The sequence below is a fragment of the Pezoporus flaviventris genome, unplaced genomic scaffold (genome assembly GCF_033815535.1).
Source record: "Pezoporus flaviventris isolate CSIRO_AGI_PZ_B2104156 unplaced genomic scaffold, CSIRO_AGI_Pfla_v1 ptg000036l, whole genome shotgun sequence".
Taxonomy (NCBI): Eukaryota; Metazoa; Chordata; class Aves; order Psittaciformes; family Psittacidae; genus Pezoporus; species Pezoporus flaviventris.
Window position 1 is genome coordinate 24,723,208 of NW_026892584.1, and position 24,045 is coordinate 24,747,252.

The 24,045-nt window shown below is 38.0% G+C and overlaps 1 protein-coding gene and 1 long non-coding RNA gene across 3 annotated transcripts in view; one reads left to right on the forward strand and one right to left on the reverse strand.

Moving 5' to 3' along the window:
* Positions 1 to 24,045, reverse strand: part of SLC25A21 (solute carrier family 25 member 21) — a 257,673-nt gene that overhangs the window by 73,694 nt on the left and 159,934 nt on the right. The gene's annotated exons all lie outside the window — the stretch shown is intronic.
* The window catches only part of LOC133274399 (uncharacterized), a 733,952-nt gene continuing 718,067 nt past the window's right edge, over positions 8,161 to 24,045 (forward strand). Inside the window, exon 1 of the long non-coding RNA XR_009745137.1 lies at positions 8,161 to 8,327. This is a non-coding gene — a long non-coding RNA (uncharacterized LOC133274399). The remainder of the gene's footprint in view (positions 8,328 to 24,045) is intronic.

Genomic DNA, 24,045 nt, shown 5'->3' on the forward strand with positions numbered 1-24,045 from the left:
ATATATGCGATGTCATCTTAACAATCTTACGAAGGTAAGATATATTGGGAATTACTGACTGTAAAAGTAATAGGTAGATTTAAACTGTTTTTATTTTGTCTACAGCTTGTTGTGTAAAAAGCTTAGTTATGTTGGTGAAGGAATCAGCAGAAACCAGTAATGGTAAAACCAACATTTTGTTTTTTACAGGCACAGTTTATTTCTGAAACCTCTTGCAATTTCTATTTTCTGAGTAAAAACAATCCTCCAAAATCTATGGATTTTTTTGCCCCTTATGTAAACAGGACAAATCATTGAAAATGGCACCATAAGGAATAATTTTGTATTGTCACAGATCATGGAGTTATTTTTATGATTTTAAATATGGGTAGTCACTCGTGGCTTAATACATCAACAGAAGAAGTCTGGTTTTCATTAGTTTTGGATAAAATCCTGTATGTTTTCCTTCAAAACAGCTTATAGAGAAACAACAGACAAAGTGATGAGGAATATAAACTAATGACTAGCAGAGATTTCACAAGAAATCAGATATTGGATTATATTATATGATGGCCCCAGTATCCGGTCTTGATTCAGGGAAAAATGAGAATGTGGTTTGGCGGGTTTCAGCGTGTAACATGTGCCTGCTAAAAACCGTCCAGCTCCTTATCTCAGTTTAACTTCTATTACAAAAATGTATATCCTTTCATGACCTATCTCTTCTGGATTAGATGGACCTTTAGCCTAACACTGTAGAGCCATTCTTGTGCCTTGTGACCTTACTATAATCTATGAATCCAGTACTGAGTCTCTGCAAATTAGAGCCTTTGAAAAATTTAAATGTAAGTATGAAAATTTCACCTATAAGTTAAATGATAGCAGATTAGAGGAATAATTTTGTTGCCTTTAAAAAGTAAGGGTATTCTCTATTACTTCAAAAAGATGCAAAGGCAAAACTCAATGCAGCTTTGTAAAATAAAACATGTATCTGATAAGCCACAGGAAGGTTTAAAATGAGTAATTATTACTGGACATTACTGCAATCGTTGCTCTAAAACTCTTCCAGTTTGGGAAAATGTAATTAAGCTCTATAACCCACAGGAGAAGTAACACTTTTTTCTTCAACAATTCCTACAGAAAGCGCCAAGTACTTCTACATAGTTTTCTCAACAAAGCTTTGATTTCAGTGTCCCCTGTGGTAATCACACAGCACTTTTCAGTGAAAAGAGAAGGCAGGAAAATCATTGCGGCTTTCTGGCAAGAAGATTTTGGGGGAGGAATTTTTGGAAGGTTTTTCAATGCTTTTCAGTATTCATTAGCATTCTAAGTTCTTTGATGAGATCAATCCCATCATAGCTTAGTGTATTCTGATTTTTTTTTTTTATTAAAATGATTTAGCACCAAAAATTTGCAAAGCACAACAAAATATACATTACACATGCTCCCTATGGTCAAAGTAGGAAAGATAACCAAAAATATCTTTTCTCCCAAAGGAAAGAAATGGTCAAATACAGAAATACAAATTAATTTTTAGTGGAAAATAGCCAAAATCAAATTGTGAGTTGCTGAAAGAAGTGTTAGTTTTGAGTGTTCACCCAACCTCCTATGCTTGTGCTGGAAAAGACTTAAAAGGGAAACAATTTCATTAACATATTGTGGCTGAGATTTTTAAAATACTGGAAGGGATACAAACAGTCTTACCCAACTGAAAAGTACAACTAAATACCCTGCATTTGAAAACCTTAACTCACTTGCCCTTTCTTATTAATAGACAAGCCTTGTAAATGACTAATAGCTAATATACATCATATGGACATTACCTGTTACGCATACGCTGTTTCCATGAAAAAAATGACTTTTTCCTATAAAATTGTATGGCTAAATCACAGAAAATGTACACCCTCAAAGCAGTGTTACCTTTTGAAACAAAACTAGTAAAATAAGGAAATTCTGAGTTGAAGACTGAAACTCAACTCTTACACCCACCCACTTGTGCCCCAATATTACCAGATTATATGGAATTCATTATCAGCCAGTGCAGAGTGACCTCAGCAGTTCTTAACATACAGTAGGGCATAAAAAGGCAAGCTAAGGATGAAATTTCCTTGGAAGTGCTATGACTTTCTCTGCTCTGGCGACTTAAAGTAAAACTAGTAAAATACTGGAAAAAACTTGCTTTCTTTAACAGAATTTACCTTAAATAGTGTACTTTCCTCTGTAAAAAGCAAATAAAAAATGTAATACCGTAACTTTAAGGAAAATCTGTTGTGTGTTGAAAGGGTAGCTTGCCAGTGTCTTTCAAAGTCCACAGATACATAACCACACCTCCAGTAGGTTTTTGTGTAACATTAGAATTTATCCTAGGAAGTTAAGAGAAAACTCTGAGACCTGGGAGTATACCCTATTAATTCACCATATGAAGATAGTACGCAAATAAAGAAGATGAATTTTACAAATTCAATGTAGTGCAAAAATAGATGCTATTTTGAGACTTCAGTAGATTTATTATTTTTCTAATGACTCTCAAACCATTAATAATTGACAAAAAAAAACCCTGACTATCGCTAAACAAAACTCAGAAGAATCTAGAAACCAGGCTGTAGGCTGTGGTTAGAAGACTTATTTTTAGTATCCAAAACTGTGAATCACAGTTGCTACAAAGCTGTCAGAGCACTACTTCCTTCGCAGAACTAAGACACACCCAATGAGATTATTTTTCTTATTTGTAAATACATTTTGAAAACTTCCAAAGTTCAAGTGTGGCCCAGCTTTAAACACCAGAAAATAAGACTTAATGTTGTAATGGGAACAATAACAGGCTCTTGACAACAGCCATGCAAGGCTGCACCTTTATATCACAACACACTCTCTCAGCTGAAAAAACTCAGTAGTTACCAAGGATAGTGTGGAAAAAAGAGTGCTGTTATTTTAGGAAAGACAGTTGCCTGAAAACTGGCATAAAGTGTTGAAAATTAAAAAGGAAGGTTTCTTTTTTCCCCCAAACTCAACCTAACTGCTCCATAAAGTAATGCACAAATCATTCATTATAATGAGTCATAACAATGATTTGTGATCTTCCAAGTTTTCATTTTATGCCCCTCTGTTTTTCCTTAAAGACAGGAGGATAGACAAAGACTGGAAACTTTGGGTCATATGGATCACGGCACCACTGCTATGTCTGGAATTTTCTTATAAATATCCTATTGCTCTGAGGTTCATAGGCCTGACTGAAACAGCAGGGACGATCTCATTTGTACTTTTATAGTTGTAGAGGGATTTGCAAGAGTTAACGCAATTTTCCATAATATTTCTTACCGACTTCAGGAATAAAGGGAGAGTTCCCTTTTTAATCAGTATCTGAAACATTGCTGAGTCTAAAGAGAAACAGGACTTCTTCCAGATTTAACAAGACTTTTCCAAGTGCTGATAATTTTAAAGGTACAAAGGAAGGCAAATTTTGAAAGAGGATTTCAGCAAAGCATTTGTGGGTAGCAGGCAGTGCAGTAGTCTGGAGGATATACTTAGCAAATTTCTCTGCTTGTGTGCAGCCTTGTGCCTTTCAAAGATTGTTTTTCCAAAAAGAAATGGTAAATGATTTCTTTTGATGTAATGAAAACCTTCAAATCAAGTAAGCATCTTCAGGTTCTGTTATGGTGATGTTTATCTCAGAAAACAAACCGTTTCACTAACTACCAGTTGAAAGGCAGAGAAACTCCTTTCATTTTGTACAGTCACAGAAGTCTTTTAAAGGCATTTTGTTCACATTCTTTGCCAGGCAGGCAGGCAGACTACATTAAGATGGCTGATCTGACTCAGCTATTGAGCCCAAGGACTGAAGAACAAGCACAAAAAAAGGCAATTCTGATGCTGCCAAGCAGTATTTCTCAGGGACTACCGGTTTGTTTCCTTACCACATTCTGTGCCCCCACTTAGTGAAGCCTTCCTAGGACCACATGGACTCAGAGATAAAGCTAACTAACTGAATTATTGAATGCCTCCTTATAAATAAAACTGGCTTGTTGAAAAATGACTGTTAGAAAAAGTCCTTCTGCATGATTATACAGAATTAATAGGTAATAACTATATGTATTGTTACATATGAGGAGGATTATGCTTTTGTTGATCCATAACTGCTATTTGTTGTCTAATGCTAAACTGAGTAATAAAGTGCAATAAATAAAATCCTAAGTGTACAACATGTAGGCATGCCACCTCCCTCCCTCTTAGCACATATGCTAGCTAATGGGAGAAGCAACTCTGTGGCTAGCTCTTTGGAGAGCTTACCTTCTTATTAATATGATAAATTATGCTATTCTTTCCAAGAGCTAGCCACATAGTGTGTGCTATTGGTCTGCTATGTGACATAACACTGTCAGTAAGTTTAGCTCCTCCATTGTGGGTCTAATCTTTGTGCAATAGAGTCTGCACATAAATAGGAATCCAAGGATCCCTAGGAGACAACTATCCCTGCTGTGTATCCTGAAAGGTGCCAAGACTAAGGTATGAGAATGACTTACTGTACATAAATGTCGCAAATGTTGCAGAGTACATTGGTATTATCCTTGTTAAAAAACTACAGCTTGTCTGACTTGTGGCTGGAACCCCTCCAAAGAATAAAGCTGAACTTACAGGTCTACAGAACCTTTAGAACCTACAGAAATCATTTCATTACATGCACGGGAGAGTTTTTAGCCTTTTCTGACTCAAGACTCCTGAAAATGCAACAGCCATCCTGCCTATCAGCTGAGAGTCTTCTCACCTGCCAATTTATTAAAGGTCATTTATAAGAGGTCACAAGATGCCAACTTGTCATTGGAACTGGCAGCAGAAACCCCAGTCTCACAATCAACAAACATTGCTGGTTTTTTTTTTGCAAGAAGTTTTCACTATAAGCTTGTGGTCTGGAAAAAGGGCAAATAGGGAAGGTCAGTCACAGGGGAATGGCTGATGGATGTATAGGGGGTGAGCAAAATTATGAGTATAGTGAGGAAAGAGGAGTGTGGTCCTGAAGAAACACTATATATTGGGCAGATGGGAAACCTTGAGTCAGTCGTTGATCAAAATATGAGCAATGTATTCTGTGCTCCTTCCTTGTCATCTCTAACACCTATAACCAAGCAGAGCAATTCTGCAGATTTCCCTTCTCTCTACTACTGCATTGAAGGGACATATGCATAATGTAGACATGATGATATCTGACTTACTGTATGGCATTCATTTACTGTACCATACTGTATCAAATTAGAATGCTTAAATCCATCAGCTTCCATTAACAATAAAAGCAGCTTAAAAATACATTAGAAACCTGTCAACTTTATTTGAGGTACTTCTGTAGGACGTTCTATTTTGAGCAATAAATATTACAAAAAGATCTGAAGTTTTCAGAGGTTTCCTAGAATTGCACCACATCTCATCTCTAACATCAAATGGCATCTTTAACATGTCTTAAAGTTGTGTTAGGATCAAAGACATCCCTCAGCTCACTGTTCTCCTTAACAAACTTCAGCAATCTGTTTTCCTTCTCACCAGTACAGTGTATTTGTGCACAAAAATAACTTCCTTAAAATACACAGAGGAAGCATAGTATGAATTAAGGTACAAATTTTCTTTTAAGGAATATATGGAATGGGAATGGTTCAATGTCTACACCATTGATATAAATTTCGTCTGAAGAATAAGAGAGATGATCAGAAGAGTAACGTATTTCGAGACCTGCTCATATAATGGCCTCTAAGTAGATTGCAACTAAGTAGATTGCAAACTTCCTGCTAAGAAGCATTTGACCTGCTTCATTGCTTATCATTTGGTTTCTGTCCCAAGGGCTATGACTATGTAAAGTTTCAAGGAATATTTTGAAGAAGTTCTTCAACAGAGAGAATATGGAATTTGCAAGCATATTTTAAATATGACGTGCTGCCTTCAGAAGTGGAAAAATTATCTGGAAGATGAGCACAAAAATATAACAAGCCAGTGGATATGTGCTGGGTAAATACTGGCTAAAAGCGGGAAAAATCTTTACCCTGCATCTAGATAGTACAGGGAAATATCTAGATAGTACAGAAGGAAGTGCAGCAGGAGGGCCAGGAGACCTCCTTGGATGGATAAGGAGCTCCTGAGGAAAATTCAAATGAAAAAAGAGGCTTATAGTAAGCGGAAGCAAGGACAGGTGGCATGGGAAGAGCACAGGGTTGTTGTCCGAGAAGCTAGGGACCAGGTTAGGAAAGCTAAGGCCCAGTTAGAATTAAACTTAGCTAGAGGTATTAAAGATAACAGGAAGGGATTCTACAGGTAAATAGCAAATAAAAAACAGACTAGGGAGAATGTAGGCCCTCTCAGGAAGCTCTCAGGAGAACTGGCTACCTTGGATTTGGAGAAGGCTGAGGTTCTGAATGACTTCTTTGCCTCGGTCTTCACTGCCAAAGGCTCTGACCACACCACCCAAGTCTTGGAAGGCAGATGCAGGGACCATGAGAATGAAGACCTTGGGCCCACTGTAGGAGAGGATCTGGTTTGAGACCATCTTAAAAATCTGAACACACACAAGTCCATGGGTCCTGATGAGATCCATCCGCGGGTCCTGTAGGAGCTGGCGAATGAAGTTGCGAAGCCGCTGGCCATCATATTTGAGAAATCATGGCAGTCAGGTGAAGTCCCCAATGACTGGAAAAAGGGAAATATAACCCCCATTTTCAAGAAGAGGAAAATGGATGACCTGGGGAATTACAGACCAGTCAGTCTCACCTCTGCGCCTGGAAAAATCTTGGAGCAGATTCGCCTGGATGGCATGCTAAGGCGCATGAAAAACAACAAGGTGCTTGGTGACAGCCAGCATGGCTTCACTAAGGGGAAATCCTGCCTGACCAATTTGGTGGCCTTCTATGATGGGGCTACAGAACTGATGGACAGGGGTAGAGCAGTTGATCTCATCTACCCGGAATTGTGCAAAGCGTTCAACACTGTCCCACACAACATCCTTGTCTCTAAATTGGAGAGACATCAATGTGATGGATGGACCACTCGGTGGATAAAGAACTGTCTGGATGGCCGCATGCAAAGAGTTCTGGTCAATGGCTCAATGTCCGGCTGGAGACCAGTAACGAGTGGTGTCCCTCAGGGATTGATGTTGGGACCGGTCTTGTTCAGCACCTTCATCACTGACATGGACAGTGGGATTCAGTGTGCCCTCAGCAAGTTTGCTGATGACACCAAGCTGTGTGGTTCAGTTGATACGCTGGAGGGAAGGAATGCCATCCAGAGGGACCTCAACACGCTTGTGAGGTGGGCTGATGCCAACCTCATGAAGTTTAACCATGACAAGTGCAAGGTCCTACACCTGGGTCAGAGCAATCCCAGGCACAGCTACAGGCTGGGCAGAGAAGAGATTCAGAGCAGCCCTGCGGAGAAGGACTTGGGGGTGTTGGTTGATGAGAAAATGAACATGAGCCGGCTTCAGTGTGCGCTCACAGCCCAGAAAGCCAACCCTATCCTGGGCTGCATCAAAAGGAGCGTGACCAGCAGGTTGAAGGAGGTGATCCTGCCCCTCTACTCTGCTCTTGTGAGACCTCACCTGGAGTATTGTGTGCAGTTCTGGCGTCCTCAACATAAGAAGGACATGGAACTGCTGGAACAAGTCCAGAGGAGGGCCACGAGGATGATCAGGGGACTGGAGCACCTCCTGTATGAAGACAGGCTGAGAAAGTTGGGGCTGTTCAGCCTGGAGAAGAGAAGGCTGCGTGGAGACCTCATAGCAGCCTTCCAGTATCTGAAGGGGGCCTATAAGGATGCTGGAGAGGGACTCTTCATTAGGGACTGTAGTGATAGTACAAGGGGTAACGGGTTAAAACTTAAACAGGGGAAGTTTAGGTTGGATATAAGGAGGAAATTCTTTCCTGTTAGGGTGGTGAGGCACTGGAATAGGTTGCCCAGGGAGATTGTGAATGCTCCATCCCTGGCAGTGTTCAAGACCAGGCTGGACGAGGCCTTGGGTGCTATGATTTAGCGTAAGGTGTCCCTGCCCACGGCAAGGGGGTTGGAACTAGATGATCTTAAGGTCCTTTCCAACCCTAATTATTCTATGATTCTATGATATTACCTAGATAGATATGAGTGTCTCAAGGTCTTGTTCAACATCTTCACTGCTGACATGGACAGTGGGATTGAGTGCGCCCTCAGCAAGTTTGCCGATGACACCAAGCTGTGTGGTTCGGTTGATACGCTGGAGGGAAGGAATGCCATCCAGAGGGACCTTGACATGCTTGTGAGGGGGCTGATGCCAACCTCATGAAGTTTAACCATGACAAGTGCAAGGTCCTACACCTGGGTCGGAGCAATCCCAGGCACAACTACAGGTTGGGCAGAGAAGAGATTCAGAGCAGCCCTGCAGAGAAGGACTTGGGGGTGTTGGTTGATGAGAAAATGAACATGAGCCAGCTTCAGTGTGTGCTCGCAGCCCAGAAAGCCAACTGTTCAGCCTGGGGAAGAGAAGGCTGCATGGAGACCTCATAGCAGCCTTCCAGTATCTGAAGGGGGCCTATAGGGATGCTGGGGAGGGATTCTTCATTAGGGACTGTAGTGACAGGACAAGGGGTAACGGGTTAAAACTTAAAGAGGGGAACTTTAGATTGGATATAAGGAAAAAATTCTTTCCTGTTAGGGTGGTGAGGCACGGGAATAGGTTGCCCAGGGAGGTTGTGAATGTTCCATCCCTGGTAGTGTTCAAGACCAGGTTGGACGAAGCCTTGGGTGACATGGTTTAGTGTGAGGTGTCCCTGCCTATGGCAGGGGGGTTGGAACTAGATGATCTAAAGGTCTTTTCCAACCCTAACCTTTCTATGATTCTATGATTCTAAGTGCTCATGTACTCCTATAGACTAGGTTGTGCAATGAGTGAGGAATCACATTCTAAAAAATTCAGAGAAGAGTCTGAATCAATCAATAATAAATCACTTTCACCTGTTCTCTCCTTCATACTTTGCATATATAAGGAAAAGCAATCTTTCTGAAAAACCCCAACAAAACCCTACTGATTTACCCAGTATTTACACTGCTGATTCAAGAAGTACTTTCCAAAACTCTACCAAAAATCCATTTACTTACCAGCAACAAGCCCTCAATGGATTTCCCTTAAGTTTTATGAAAGAAGTCGGGATGTGAAAAACCTCACCAAGTTATTTCATATATAAACTCAGAAGATCTAAGAAATCCAGATGTGATAATTAGAATGATTTTATACATGCATACATACACATACACATTCCTTGTCTTCCCTGTAAGTACAAGGAATAGAATTTTCTTTATTATCAAAAAAAAAAAGGGTTTTCAGGAAGAAACAATGAACATACTATTCATTCATATCTTCAAATTCCTTATTACTTGCATGCTAGTACCCTAAACATAAATCAATAGACTGATACATGCCATAGAGTTTAGATATGAATTTAACACTTCCTCATAAAGTTAGAGAGGAGAAGTATAAAATCACCTTGAATTTATTATTTCTAGAAAGAGTAGACAAAAGTCTTTGAGGATTAATTTCATGCTGTGGGTTAAATTTCACTCTCACGATAGGCCAACTATTGCCTGGGGCTCTACAGATAATGAACCTGCCAAGGGATTAGCAAGGAAACACTTGTGTTATTATAAATCGTGTACACTTCCCTTTCTAACCAACTTCATCCTTCATGACACTAACAAATTACACTCTTTGTCCATGTTTCAATATAATGTGAGGCTGTGAATGAACTTGAACCAACAGTACATTAGATAATGTCTTCTCAAGGTATAAATAGCTATTAAATTTGGTTGAAAAATCCAGACCTCCTAAAGTGAGAATTTAAGATATTTTATGTCAGATCTTGAGAAACATTTGTATGTAAATATCACCTGATACTGTCTAAAATGGAGAAATTTGCACAAAGGAATTAAATGTAACACAGAAACAGAGAAACTTTTAGGGAGAATTAATCTACTACAAGGAGCCTAAATCATCCCAAGCAAAGACATTTATCACTTGGCTTCACTGTAAATAATCAATTTACTGAAGAGCTCAAACACAGAATTTATCATATGTATATTAGACTAGAAGTTCCAATAACGATTTTATGCCTAAGGAATGCCAGTTAGAATATTTATGATGCAAATATAGATGCTTTATTTGTTCCTTTCCTCCTTAATTTTCTTGAAAAGCTTCACACTTTTACTGTAAAAACCAACTCGGTTTCTAGACAATCCGTGCTGAGATATGCTAGCATGCACTGGTAGTGAAATTACATATTACAGTGTTAAAGTTGAAATCTGACATCTTGGGTTAGATCCTTTATTTACAGACTACCATATAAACAGAAAGGCAGGAAAGAAGTCCAAGCTCTGAACCTTCTTTTACTGACCCAAATCAGCTTAGGACAGCATTCCCTGAATTTTAGTGATGGTAATATTACTGCTAATGTCTCCTTCATGAAGAAAGACTCCTAAAAATGGCATGGTTCTGCTAACATAGCTGACCCTTCTGCATCTAGCAGAGCATCTCAGCACAACCATGGAAAGCAAAGCCTTCTTTTGAGACAAACCAGCTCTAGGCTGTGGCACCACATTACTTCTAATCACCACACACTAATTATCCATGTTAAAATACTCAGAGATTTATTCCTTTTGCATGATTGTAAAAGGCACGCACAATTTTTTCTTTTACTCCTCTTGTCACACAGCCTGAGCACAGCCCCTTGCCAATGCTCCCTTAAACACTCTGAAGGAACATGACTTGAAAAGTTGTACCTGGACCCCAAAGGTGTGAGCTTATGATGTTGGAAAAGTACCCACTTTTGCCTCTTTGCTCCTATTTCTGCAAGCCAGTGAGCTCTGCTCTCCCTCGCTGTAGTTACAGACTGCTACTCTTCAAGTCACCATGAGTCACACTAAGCTATGCCAGATGACTTGGACCTACAGCACGGCTGGTATTGTTCTCATATGACCAAAACAGAGAAAGAAGAATTTCACCATTGTGCTCTTGCAATACATAAGAATAGCTTTCTTTACTGTCTACAGTAGGCAAGAGTAATATTTCCTGCATTTCCCTCTTAACTTTCTAACTGGACAGGAAATAATACAATTGTATTAGGAGGCAGATAATAAACATCTCACGGGTGAGAATTTGCCATTCTGACTCCTTGACATCATTTAAGGCTAGGCAGCTGCCCTCTTAACCTACCCATACAGCTAAGCTGCTCTGCATCCAATAGTGGAACCAGACCACTGGCCAAAACTATTTCTAATGAAGAATAAAACCTATTAACATGATAACTGAACATTCCCTTACACTAACAAAATACTAGGACAGTGTGATGAATTCTGTGGCCAGAGCCCTCCATACTTTTCCAGCACTGGAGGGGCTGCAAACTAGACTACTAGGATTCAGCTGGCCTTAGTACTGGGAAGACAGTCAAGTGTCAGTAACATCTTACATCTTCCACTTGGGATGTAACTCAGTGAATGGTTTCTCTAATGGCAAAGTAAACTTAAGATCACTGCTTATTGCCAGACTCTGTTTTGCTGATGCAAATATTTATGAGGCTTTGCAGTAAAGGAAAAAACAAACAATCCCCACTGAATTTCTCCTGTTTACCCAGATTGCTTTATTTTTTATGATGAATGCAAAGCTGCTCTTGGGTGCATGCACACAACACCAAAATTAGCACAGCTTTGCTTTAAATAATTGCTTTCATTTTCTGATGCAGCCTGGTCTGTTTCATACCATAGGATCTCATAGATATTATATTTAGTACAGTATCTAAAAGACATACCATGGCATGGTATGTGTCTCCCCATCTCAGCTACTGTAAGCTTATAGCAGGAAGTGACGTCTTCATCTAAAAGGGTCAAATGGAAACAGGGCAGGTAAAGAACTGTTGTCAAATGAAGTGGAAATGAATTGGACTGAAGGAACATGGGAGAGGTTGTGAAAAAAAGAGAAGAGACAAAGAAGAGTGTAAAAGGGCAGCCACTAGCATAAGGCGGACAAGAATTAAAAAAAAAAAAAATAAAAAAAAAGATATTTGGAGCTAGAAAGTGAAGAGTAAGGAGAAATGGGAGGCTGGAAACAGATGTAAATAAGATTATCTGGGCTGCAAGGATCTGCAATGATTTGTGCACATGCTTTACAATACATTTTTTAAAAAAACCTTTTCAACATTTTCAGTATGTGTAATTGATTCATGAAAATCATGTTTTCTGCCTCTCTGTTGTTTGGTTTTGGAAGCAGTGGGTTCCTTCTATGAAACTTAGAGAAAAATTTGAACTTTAAACATTCCCACAAGATACAATTCTTAAGGCAGAAACACAAATAAAAATGTGCAGAAGAAGTCTATTTTTGAGACTCCTTCCTCCTTAAGTCCACAGGATAAGTGACAGCCCGCAAATGAATCAGGCTGCATCAGGAATAAGGATGTTGAAGTTGGTGTATAATATGCAGAAGTTAAATATGGTCATGTGGCCCATGTTACTGAAGAGACATGCTATTATGGATTGTGCAACTCATAGTTTCCTGAAAGCTAATAGCTTTAAATTCAGACATATTAAGTTCACTTGGGATGTAACAATAGTGTATATTTCTCAGTTGGTCATTACTTGAATAAAAAAACCTTAAGTCAGCTTAAAACAATTTTACGCTACACTTCTAACCATAGAAGAGCACGCATTCTACTTTGCATTAAACAATTTATGTTCACATCTGTCACATATTACTCATTGCCTCTTTTCCCGCTTCCCTGAGGGGAGCTTCTTGTTTTGACAGTATTTTAATGTCTGTATTTCTGGCTAACTCTTGATATACAAAGCAATGATTCCAAAAATAATGTAAATTTATTTCTAATTTTGATATTTCTACTTCCTCTGCATTGAGCATGAATTGCTACTCTTAGCTTAGAGAGAAGAAAAGCCTACCAATAAATGCAGTAAGAAAAAAAAAAGAGCTAATTGCTAAACATCACCTGCTATTATTATCCCTGTTTTTCATTAAAAAAAACCATAATTGGGTGTGACGGGTAAGAACTATCTTCCTCATATGAGATCTGTGAAGTATTTGTCAGCTGGCCAAAGTGATATCCTGAACCATTTTTTCCTTTTATACAGAGAACTTTCTATTGATACATGGCACACATAGATAAAGTCAGTAAGAAATGCTTATTAGTGGACAACCAGATGGCAAAGACTCTTATGAGTATTTGATGGTTCTCGTCTTCGCTCTAACATGAACTATAACACAAAAAAAAATTTAAATAATTTTTACAGTTTTATATAAATGCTAAACCCAGTAACCGAAGGGAAACTGAATAGACTTGACATGTTAATTATAAGTAATTGAAAAGAATTATTTAATCCTCCATGCCAGGTGGTAATAATAATTTACCCAGTGAACTTTTTCGTGTCAGATTTTTTCAAATTTACAGCTAAACTAAACTTTGAAAAGAGAAGAGCTAGGCATTGCTTGACAAGCTGAATTAATGTGTCTATCAGCATTAAGCCCATGCTACGCAGTGACATCTCTCCAGTAGGTAAACTGCCTCTGAGACTAATGTGTCTTCACTTATTACTTCACTCCTCTTTGTCTAAGCTCTGAAATGCCAAAGGATACAAATGATCTTGTCTTCAAAATAATTTAAAGCCTGCCGTAATGCAGAATGGAAAACACAGAAAGCGAGGTCTTGTCAAAACGCAAAATCAACAGAGAGTGTCAGGAGGCAGAGCTTGCTGTCTTTAATGTGATCCTTCTACACACCATAATCTCCATTTTATTTTGCCTAATGAGGCAGGAGTTAAAACAGTTGACCTGATCAAATTCAGATGGCAGCCCTAAAGGATGAGCCCCCTGCTGCACTCTTGTCCCGACACCCTTTGTTACCTCCAAGTGAGCTGAGACCAGGCTGTGAACCATGTAAATAGGAGGTTTCCAGGTTAATGAAAAGCTGCAACACCCTTCTAAATCAGGACAGAAGGTTATGCTTTCCTAATCCAAAGAAAGTTTCATGAACCTCAGTAATAAAGTTTAATGAACACTGGTAATTTTGAAACTTGCAAATAAAGACTGGACAAGAGGTAATAGTTTCCTTAAAAAAATTCCTTTTTCTATAACCACTGCTCAGCATATATTATTAGAATAACATGAATTTGTTTTCTTAACACAAATTCAAATACATCAATTAAAAAAGGATTCCTTGGGAAAAGGTAGTTAATGGCTCTTATGAACTGATGTTTTTATTAGGTGATGGCATGTTTGCTGTTTCATTTCATTACCATCTGCCAAGGAGTTTCTTTCAACACCAAATCAGAATCTACATGCTACAATCATGTAACACATTCAACTTCAGTGCATATGCTCCAGCTGCTGACACAGATAAATCTTTAAAAGTGGGCAAAACATTAAATTTATCTACATTATCTTTCAGCATGTAGTGCAATTTGCAGCCTTTTATGTAAAGGAAATAAAAATTGGATTCACCAGCTATACTTCTACCTGTCACTTGAAAGATGAGACTGCATTGGATAGTTCGTCTACAGTGTCTGCAGAGAGGTATGGAGAGACAAGGGTGTGTTAATTTGGGCTTACTGAGCACATAGCTTTTTGTTCGACTTTGAGCATGAAGGGTGGGGGAGCCTCAAGTGTGCTCACAAAAGATAATGTAGATAAACGAAGTGGATAAGATATACATAAAAATACCTCAGTGCGTCTCTGGAGTTTCATTAATGTGTTTGAATACATTTCCTGGTTTGGGATGTCTGAATTTTTTCTAACATGAAGCATTCCATATTATGAAAACATACGTATAACACACAGGAAACGCATTAAACTGGACAGCAAGATACTGATACATGCATAGTCGAAAAAAAAATACATGTATGATTTATGATTGGCTTGTGTATTTATATTGTTTAAACTCTACTGAAAACGCATATTAATTTAATTCAATTTATCTGTCTTTAAGAAAAGTGACAGATTTCACATATGCCATATTTTAGGCTTATCTCCTGGGTGGCTATTCGTTACTTAGTATATATTACAATATTTCGTTCAGATTTCATGGGACTGTATTTTTAATCCCTTTTTCCTTTCCTCAATTAGGCATTTGTGACACCACTTTTCATACATTCCAGTAATCAATCCTGAAGCCATTCATCAGGATTTCAGAAGCCACTCTTGAAAAATTAGATACATGTGTTCAGTGTAAATGGGAATGCAATGATTTATGACACAGGTCATTCTGAAAACCCATGAGTTCTTCTCCAGTGACGTGCCAGAAATCACAACTATTACTATAGGCCTGTGATCTGTTTATTATACAGCTTATGGGTGGTGTGCCACGTCTAATTCATTTTTAATGTGTTACATTTTTTCTGGTTGATTTTTGAAAACAAGATTTACAGTTGTTTAGAGTTTGACACGAGCAGTAAACTGCTGGTTTAGTTAATATGTTTGAAAATGGATTGATTAAACTATCAGCCTGTTTGCACTCAGTGTTCAAGCTATGAAGGCAGTATTGTTTTAATTGCAACTACAGCAGTCAGCAGTTCTGTAAATCATGTGTTATGCATCCCTTGGGTGAAAAAAATATGGATGCTCAATCTAACTGGCAGGGAAGAAATTAAATTCCTGGGTTCTCTTCAGTTTACAAAGGGAAGAGAGTGGCAATCTCAATAGAAAAAGGGCCTTTCTAGAAGTCCATGATCTCAGTTACGCACTCAAGGGAGTGATGAGGATGTTCCTGAACCACCCAGCTCACAAAGTCTCATTACTACATCTGCTCTAGAAAGGTACTTAATCAGCTCCTTCCCATCGGTGATAAGAGAACAGCAAACCAGCTCTGTCTCACACACACAGCATAAATCAAATGAGGTTTTGCATGGTGCTCCCACAGCTAAAAAGCCAGTGAAGTTTTCTGGTTTGGTTTTGGCACAGTTTCTAACCATCGCTTAGGGGCAAGGCTTATAAAAAATATCAACTGACTAGTTTATAGTGTAGATGCAGATATGGTTTTATCAAGAATATAAGAGAGTTGTAGTTTTCAATTAATGCTGCTTCACACAGCATACAATTCTGGTTGTGTGACACAACATCCATGCAGATATGCACCACAGTCAGGCAGAGGGCGTCTCTTGTGCTCTGAAATGTGGGAACTAAATTGTGCCTAGCAAGGTCTAGCACAGTCGACTCAGTGACACTTAAGGGCTCTGCCTTTAGGCTGAGCTTTTATAGTAGAAAGCAGGCCATTTAAACTCTTCAGCAAACTATTACCAAGTGTCCCCAGATTCCCACAAACATATTCTCAGGGCACAGTATCATTACAGATGTCCAGTATACTGTGGAGGTCACCATAGAGCAGCAATAATGAAATTTGGGCAGGTAGTCCACTTTGGTCTGCCCTCTTTCTCCACAAGATGGCAATGCCTGGGGTAGGCTGTGCTCTTTGGATAGGTGATGTAATCCAGACTCTGCAGGATGACAAGGAAATGGGCAGAAGGTCTTGGCAAGGCATAGGAGAAAGTTCAGTGATAGCAGACTCAGCATGTCAGTGGCTTAAGCACCCACAAACACGTACACAAACAGGTAGCTACAATGAAAACATACGTTTGGCATATAATCACTGGGCTTGTCCACAGCCTAAAAGATTGCGGAAGAGAGAGATAAAATAAAGAACTGCTTGCTGAAATGCAACAAAATTAGACACTGATGCGTATTTTGCTTAATCCCAGAAAAGTACCCATGAAACACAAAATTACCGAAAATTAGTTCACTAAAACCAAGAATGCTCATTCGATTAACACCTAATGTCAGAAGCACCCAGATGCCACCAGGAGAAAATATTTTTTTCTCGGTTTTGTGGGTCCACTCTGCAGATGGCTGGACCCTTTGTATTTTGCTTCTTTGCTTCTGACTTTCCCACTCCCTCTTTCCCCACTTCTGAGATAGCTTCACATGCATAGTCTCACTATTCCACACTCCTAGTGCATATCCTCCTTCCTGAAAAACATTAGGATACAGCAGTCTTGTCTTGTGCAGGCTCACGAAGGTCTACAGGTCCTGCAAAAGGAATCTGCAACGAGACTGTGATAAAATAAAGGGAGAATCCAAGCAGCAAAAGTAGAGGCAGGAGACCTGGGATGGTAGGGAACAACGGGTTGTGTTGCGGAAGATATGTGCCCAGGAAAAGAATAGGAACTGCACACTGAGCACCACATTGTAGTGTGGCCTCCATCATGGAATGAAACCACCCCGGGGTAAATTCTAGCCTTTGCAAATTCAGAAGCCTAGTGGAAGGAGAGGGACAGTGAATGAGAAGGGGAGAGAGAGAGAAGAAAGAAGGATTTTACCCATGACCCACGAAATCTGCTGAAGACCTCATCCAAAATATTTCATAGCAATATGTGGTACAACTCCTTTACCAATACAGTGAAAGACTGAAATTGGTTCACCTATCACTGGCCCATTTGTACAATGACATTCCACTTGTCCCTTCTCTGCCATTCCTTTATAAAACTTCAAAGTGCAACAGAACATGGTACACATCAATAACGTTAAAGTCCAGATTAAAATCCTCAGGTGTTGTAGCATTGTACAGTGGCTTACATACACTGTGCCTGAAAACTTGTTTAAAGGCAAGAAAACAATTTCCAAGTAACAGCATGTGCAAATGCAACCTACTACTTCATGTACAATAATTGCTTGTCTTGTGCATGATCCAAGGGGATGTAATTTTGCAATAGTTTTGGCTTGAAGATCAGAAAATTTAGTTCTATACGCAAAATGCAATTTTTAAAAAAAGAAAAAAAAGTATTTTTTACCCTAGTATCTCTTTGTTTCACTTTAGATTAAGACAATACGTTTTATCAGCTGAAAATGAAGGCTGTTTGCAGGGGAGAAAGAAAAATGTGGTATTAGATTTTACACAAATAGAAAGACTTTATTTGCTGGCAGATTAGACCAGAGGATGGTAAAACAAAAAGACTGTGAAACAAGATTCAGGATCTAAATTGCTAGGTTTTACAAAGCTACATATCAATAATATCTTAGAGCAATTTTGCTTTCAGAAAGTTCTCAGATTTAATATAGGAAATAAAAATAGTTCCAAAGGATGACTTTACATTACTTGACATTAGGTTTTATCTAGATTATGTCTTATCTGTTTCCAAGTTTAATTACTATTTTATCTATGAAGTATAGAACCAGTGCCAGTACCTTTGAGCAGAAGAATGTATGAGATGATTGGCTGTTAGAAGCATCTTTTCAAATCTTGTCTTGCCCAAGCTTGAATTATGTAATCAGAACTATGTTCAGACATCTAGCTACTGTTTTAAATGATAAACTCTGCTGTCAGGGACCTTAGGAAGACTTGATTTGCATTCAAATCAAAGTAAGCCAGTAGGTCCCTGAAGACAGAATCTTTTCTAAACCAGTCAGGAGAGGATTTACTGTACATAAACTCCTGCAACAATGATAAATGCAGCATGCACGCTGTACACTATACAGCTCTACAATCTCTATTTCAGTTATATTCCTCTAATCTGGGTGGAATGATTTTTCCTTTGGCAATATTTCTGGCTACCAGATGATTCTGATAAAATACTAAGGATGGACTCCTTTGAAAGGATGGACTCATTTAAAAAGACAAGTTGCTAAAATTAGCCCAAGAACCCTTTGGGAGTGTTGCTCATAATTTAACTTGGTTTAAAGATGCTTACTCTTCTGGTTTTACTTAAGATTGGCTTGCTGTACAAGAAGAGTGATTCAGAAAATAGATACTGTTATCTTAATCACACAAAAAAAATTCACCCCAGAAAGGGTATTTACCCAAAACTGCCATGCATATGCCTTTTCAGCACAGCTGATCTTAATTCTTCAAGTGGCCTTTAAACCTTGAAAGTTTGCACTCTTTCAGTATTCCCTCCATAAAGCTAACCAGCAATATTTCACAAAAACTGGGGAAGGAAGAAAAGAATGATCCTCTTGTAGTACATTTATCAACTAATTCTTCATGAAAAAAATCTATTAACAACAACTGAAAGCATACTGAAGATACGTCCAGCAACAGTATCAGGGATAAAGATCATAAATAGCAGACCTCAGTTTAAAACATATCACAGAAAATATATTGAGCAGTAGGAATCTATAGCCATTAACTATTTATCAAAGCATTTACTTGCCTAACGCTACTGTGAAAAGTGACCAATAGCATATATAGCTGTACTTGCAGAAAGACTACAGGAGAAAGGAATAAAATTAATTAGACATATTCTAATTTTTACTTAAGAATAATACTAGTTTGGAATGGCACTCATGAGAGCAACAGCTGAAATATCAGTTCAGCGTATTGCATACATGCTACGCAGTGGGGAGGTGCAGGAATACATCACGGACAGTGCTAAGACATAAAAATATTCTGTATCGTGCGTGTGCATGATTGTGCACCTGCAGTTTAGATGTACATATGGCAATCATTTTATGAATGGATCCATTTGACACAAAATTTTTTTCGTCGTTTTCTTTTTTTTTTTTAAATTCCTGTGAGGAGCAAAAATGTGACCTTCCATCTTGTTAGTTTGATTAAGGGGAGTTATAGTTGCTGGAAAAATGAGAGGCAGGATCTTAGTGGCTACAGTATTTGCAATAGGATCTGGCAGAGACACACTGAAGTTCTCACTTTGTTACAACCCATCTGTAGTTGAAATATGTGTGTAAGGAAACATGCTGGAGGAATGTCTTAATCAGAGTTCATATTTTCAATCTTGCCTAGAGCAGTTGCTGGGGTTTGAATAAAGAATTACACCATAGAGACTCAGAGGTCAAGGCACCTGTGTAGTTTTTGGGAAGGTCAAGTCCAAGTCTGACTTCCATTTAAGGAAAGGAGGAATTTGAAATGGTGCTCTCATTTCTTAACTATCTGGTAAGATTATGAGGTTGTTGTCTATTCCAGATCAGAGTTTACTGTGCCAATTCTATCTTAAAATTAAACATTTATTACATAACTTCTTCATAAATATTAAAATGTATCACTGGTGCACATACTAATTTATATTAATTTCAGAAATATATATATTAAAACATTTACATACATATATAAAAATATATATCTCCCCAATGACTTTGAAGTTTCTCATTGACTCTCTGGATTAGCACCTGAATACTCAAAGAACACACGACTGCTGCTGAGCCCATCATACCTTACTTCAGTGACCATGAAAATGAGGACAAATAGATCAAACTATGGTAAGCTTCTGTTTAACTACATGACGGAAACCAGCACAGCTGGAGGCAATTCTTAGCAAATTGATCAGAATTCCTTTACTTTAACTACAGCTTAACTAATAAATAGACTTCCATAATTTTCTGCAATCAATCTAAATGTATTTGCAAAATTAGTGAAACATTTGATCTTGAAATGGTCACTAAATCTTAAGTATATAATTTTGAAGAACTTACATAGTTTATCTTTCTGCCAAATTGAAAAAGAATAACTGTTTATAATAAAATCTTGTTAACTAAGTAAACTTTGTAGAAGATGCATGTTCATAATTAATTTGATATATAAAAAACCCAGTTGCTTTATTTTTCCTTTCAAAATTCAACATTAACTTTTGTTACCTTGTTTGTATTCTGGTCTTTTGTTTAAAGATATTCTTCTATCCACTTCTGGAACTAGTAGTAATCTTACTGAAAATCTCAAAAGACTGTATGCATGTTAAGGCTCCTCTTTTGCCATTTTTTAAAATAAACACACTTTGTCCAACAAGCCAGACATTTTTCTGGATGGATCTGTTTCTTTTAAGGGGCTTTTCAAATATTCTGTGAACAAGACAATCTTGAACTACTTTGAACATAACGGGCACTTGGAAAATGTAATGAAAATACACTTTTAAAAAATGTAATTGATCTGGCTTTCACCCTTTTCATGATTATTTCTGCAGTTACAGACTGGCAAAATCTGAAAGTAATAGAAACGTCCTATTCGCTAAAATAAATGAATACACTGAACTCTTTTTTTCTAAAAGCCCATGTTGCAATCCCTCCTAAGGGACAAAAAAAATAACAAGAAAAAGATGGAGTTTGAACTCAAAGCAAACATAAAAGCTTTACTTACAAAAAATCAATTACACACCCCAATTTGTTTTTACCAGCAGCCAAAGGAAAAACCTGGTTAGCATGTTGCAGGATCCAAACAGCTTGGTTCTACATGTTTCACCAAATTTTACATTACAGCTATTTTCTAAGAAACAAACCAACAATTAGACACACCTGTTAAAAATGCCTGTGCTCTGTTCACACTTCATGTAGTATCCTAAAGTGACAGCATATTAAAATGTCAATGCAATTCCTCTGCATAACAGAAGTATTTATAACAACAGAAAGAGCAATTAAATTCTCTGCTCCTAGGTACTTTTGCTTGACTTGCTTAGCATATAAGAAAAATACTAAAATACACTGGTGTAGAAAGGAAAACTATTGAAAATAAAGATCATAATACTGCAAAAGTGAATACAAGGCACATACAGAAAAAAAAATCAGTAGCTAGATTGTCCCCCCAGTTTTATGTACTTATTAAGCACATAATGTATTTCTTCTATAGGCAGTCCAGCAATTTTAGATATATGGGCCTATACTGTAAAATTAGTATTGAAAAGAAATAATGACAATGAAATTATTTATTCAAAACTTTATGCGCCCAGACACTATACAACTTGCACATTAATGAAACATTATTTGACTGGAGGGGTTAACTCCAGCATGAACATACCTGAGAAATAGAACATATACATAGAAACAGAACAATACCTGAGAAATACACCTTCAAAGAGTTTCTGCAGATACTTTTTATAGAGACCACTAATTGTGGTGGTGATGGTGCATTTACAGCAAAGTTAAACAAAAATTGCAGCTTGATAAAATGGATTGCTATGGGGAAATTTCACTTTGAAAAACATTTGCCAATTTGAGAAAAATTCCAACAAATACAAAAATTTACATTTATCGAAACTGAATTTCTAACAAAACCTGGCTTAACCCTTCCGTGTTGTGAACTCAAGCTCCTGCTGACAGAGCATCTATAATCCTCCAGCCCTATTTCAATGCTTAGTGGAGTATGAAGAGTGCTGCACATTCTTGTGGCAGTACCCTAGTGAAATGTAAAATTAGGCAGACCTTTAAGAATGTTTCACCTTTTCTCATCTATTTAAAGTTATGGACATGTATCGCTCTGAATTTCCAAAAATCTTATCTTGTCATGCCAAATTATTCACCAATATTGGGTATATATAACTGAACCACAACACTTTTTGGAATGCATTTAACAATGCTGCAATCAAGGGGATATTATTTTCACCACCTGTCCTGACACATTGCTCCATATTACGACTTTGTAGCAGAAAGAACAAAATGAGCTGTCCCTCAGGTATTTTTGCTCACAGCTTTAGCTTTAACAGAAGTAATGTCAAGTAAGTTTGATGGTCTGTAAACTGTAGTACACGAAGAGACACCGCATTTTCACTTCTGGTACGCTTCAGCTACTGGGGCCATAACCTCTGGCAGAAGGATGAAAAGGACAGCTAGCACTGTTCTTCGGGACACTCTTGGTAATTCTAATATGCTTAAAGAGAACTTCTGTGATGTGTGAGGCTGACAAAACTTCAGTCCTTGCTTTGCTGCTAGAGGAAACAGCTTCAAATTTCTTCCTGTTTTTTTTATGTTCAATATGGATTAAAACGTTTATGGTGTTCTTAGGACTGCTGTAAAGACTGCTTGCATTTCATTCAGAATATATGAAGTACAAAGAGCATTCAGCATCTGTACCACTTCTGCAATTTCACACTAGCTTCCAAAGCACTAGCTTTGCCATTTTGAAATCTGAAAAGTTTATTAAAAATTCTAATGACTGCTGCATCTCCAAAAGATCTCTGCTTTCTGAAGTACGACTCGTCAAAACTCTAGGTCTGTTTATTTTGAGATTTTATTATGCTCTGGATAGAAATCCTGGTCTATTTTTCAAACATTGAAGCTTTCAAACACCGGTATTTCAATAAAGCTGTCTGTTTAGAAGCTAATTTGTCTGCAGATAGCAAAATAACCTCTTTCCAAATGTTTCTGGCTATTTATTCACATAAACTGAAATTTGGTGCACAAATTATGTCTTCCAAGAGTACCTGTGAATTGGCTTTGGGCTGTACCAGTTTTAAGATTTGTCACCCAAGATTGAAGTTTACATTATTCTTAAGCAATATGATTAAGTGGGAGGAAGGACTGTGGGCCAAGCTTTTTGAAGCTGTTTTGTGTAGTTCCATTGCACTCAGGCTAGCCAAGAATAGTGGAACTGTTGTAGCCCCAGTGCATATAACACAACTCTGGGAGTTTTTCTAATTGATACTGAATTCCTATTAGTCACAAGGGTCTCTTCTGGCAGCCAAAAAAACCTAGAGTATAAAAGACATTCTGACCATTGACTTCTTTCCAGAATTACCTATTCCCAAATAAGAGTTTGTGAGGAACAGGTGAAATAGGGTCATTAATCCACCTCTATACCAGCTACCACCTAAGGATTTTTGTTCCATTAAGAAAATTTTCCAGTGCCAAAATCTCCCTTAAGGTCCCTTGAGCTGTCATAATAGCACAAAAAGACAAGAATAAGACTTTGTCCTTCCTCTTCAACAGCTCTAAATACTTCTGCTGAACTCATTTCTACAAAGGCCACAAATGAGTAAGTAGAAATGACATCATTAATGCATCTAACTGATCTCAAAATATTATTTGACTAATCAGGGAAAGTTTTAATGCATAGCAGCTTCTGTAGCAAAGCCAGCAAAAGGCATCTGGTATTATTAACCTTGTTCCAGAGGTATGATTTTTCTCTGGGATCATGTTGTTTCTAATGGATGAGGTGGTTTTCATGTTACTCAGAATACAGGCGAGCATGATACAATCATTATCATTCTTTTATTACTGTTCTAATGATTTGTCATAAAAATCAAATAGTACTGAAATACCCAAATAGGACTGAAAGGAGCTGGCTGTGCCAGTGAATTCAGCCCCTGTTATCA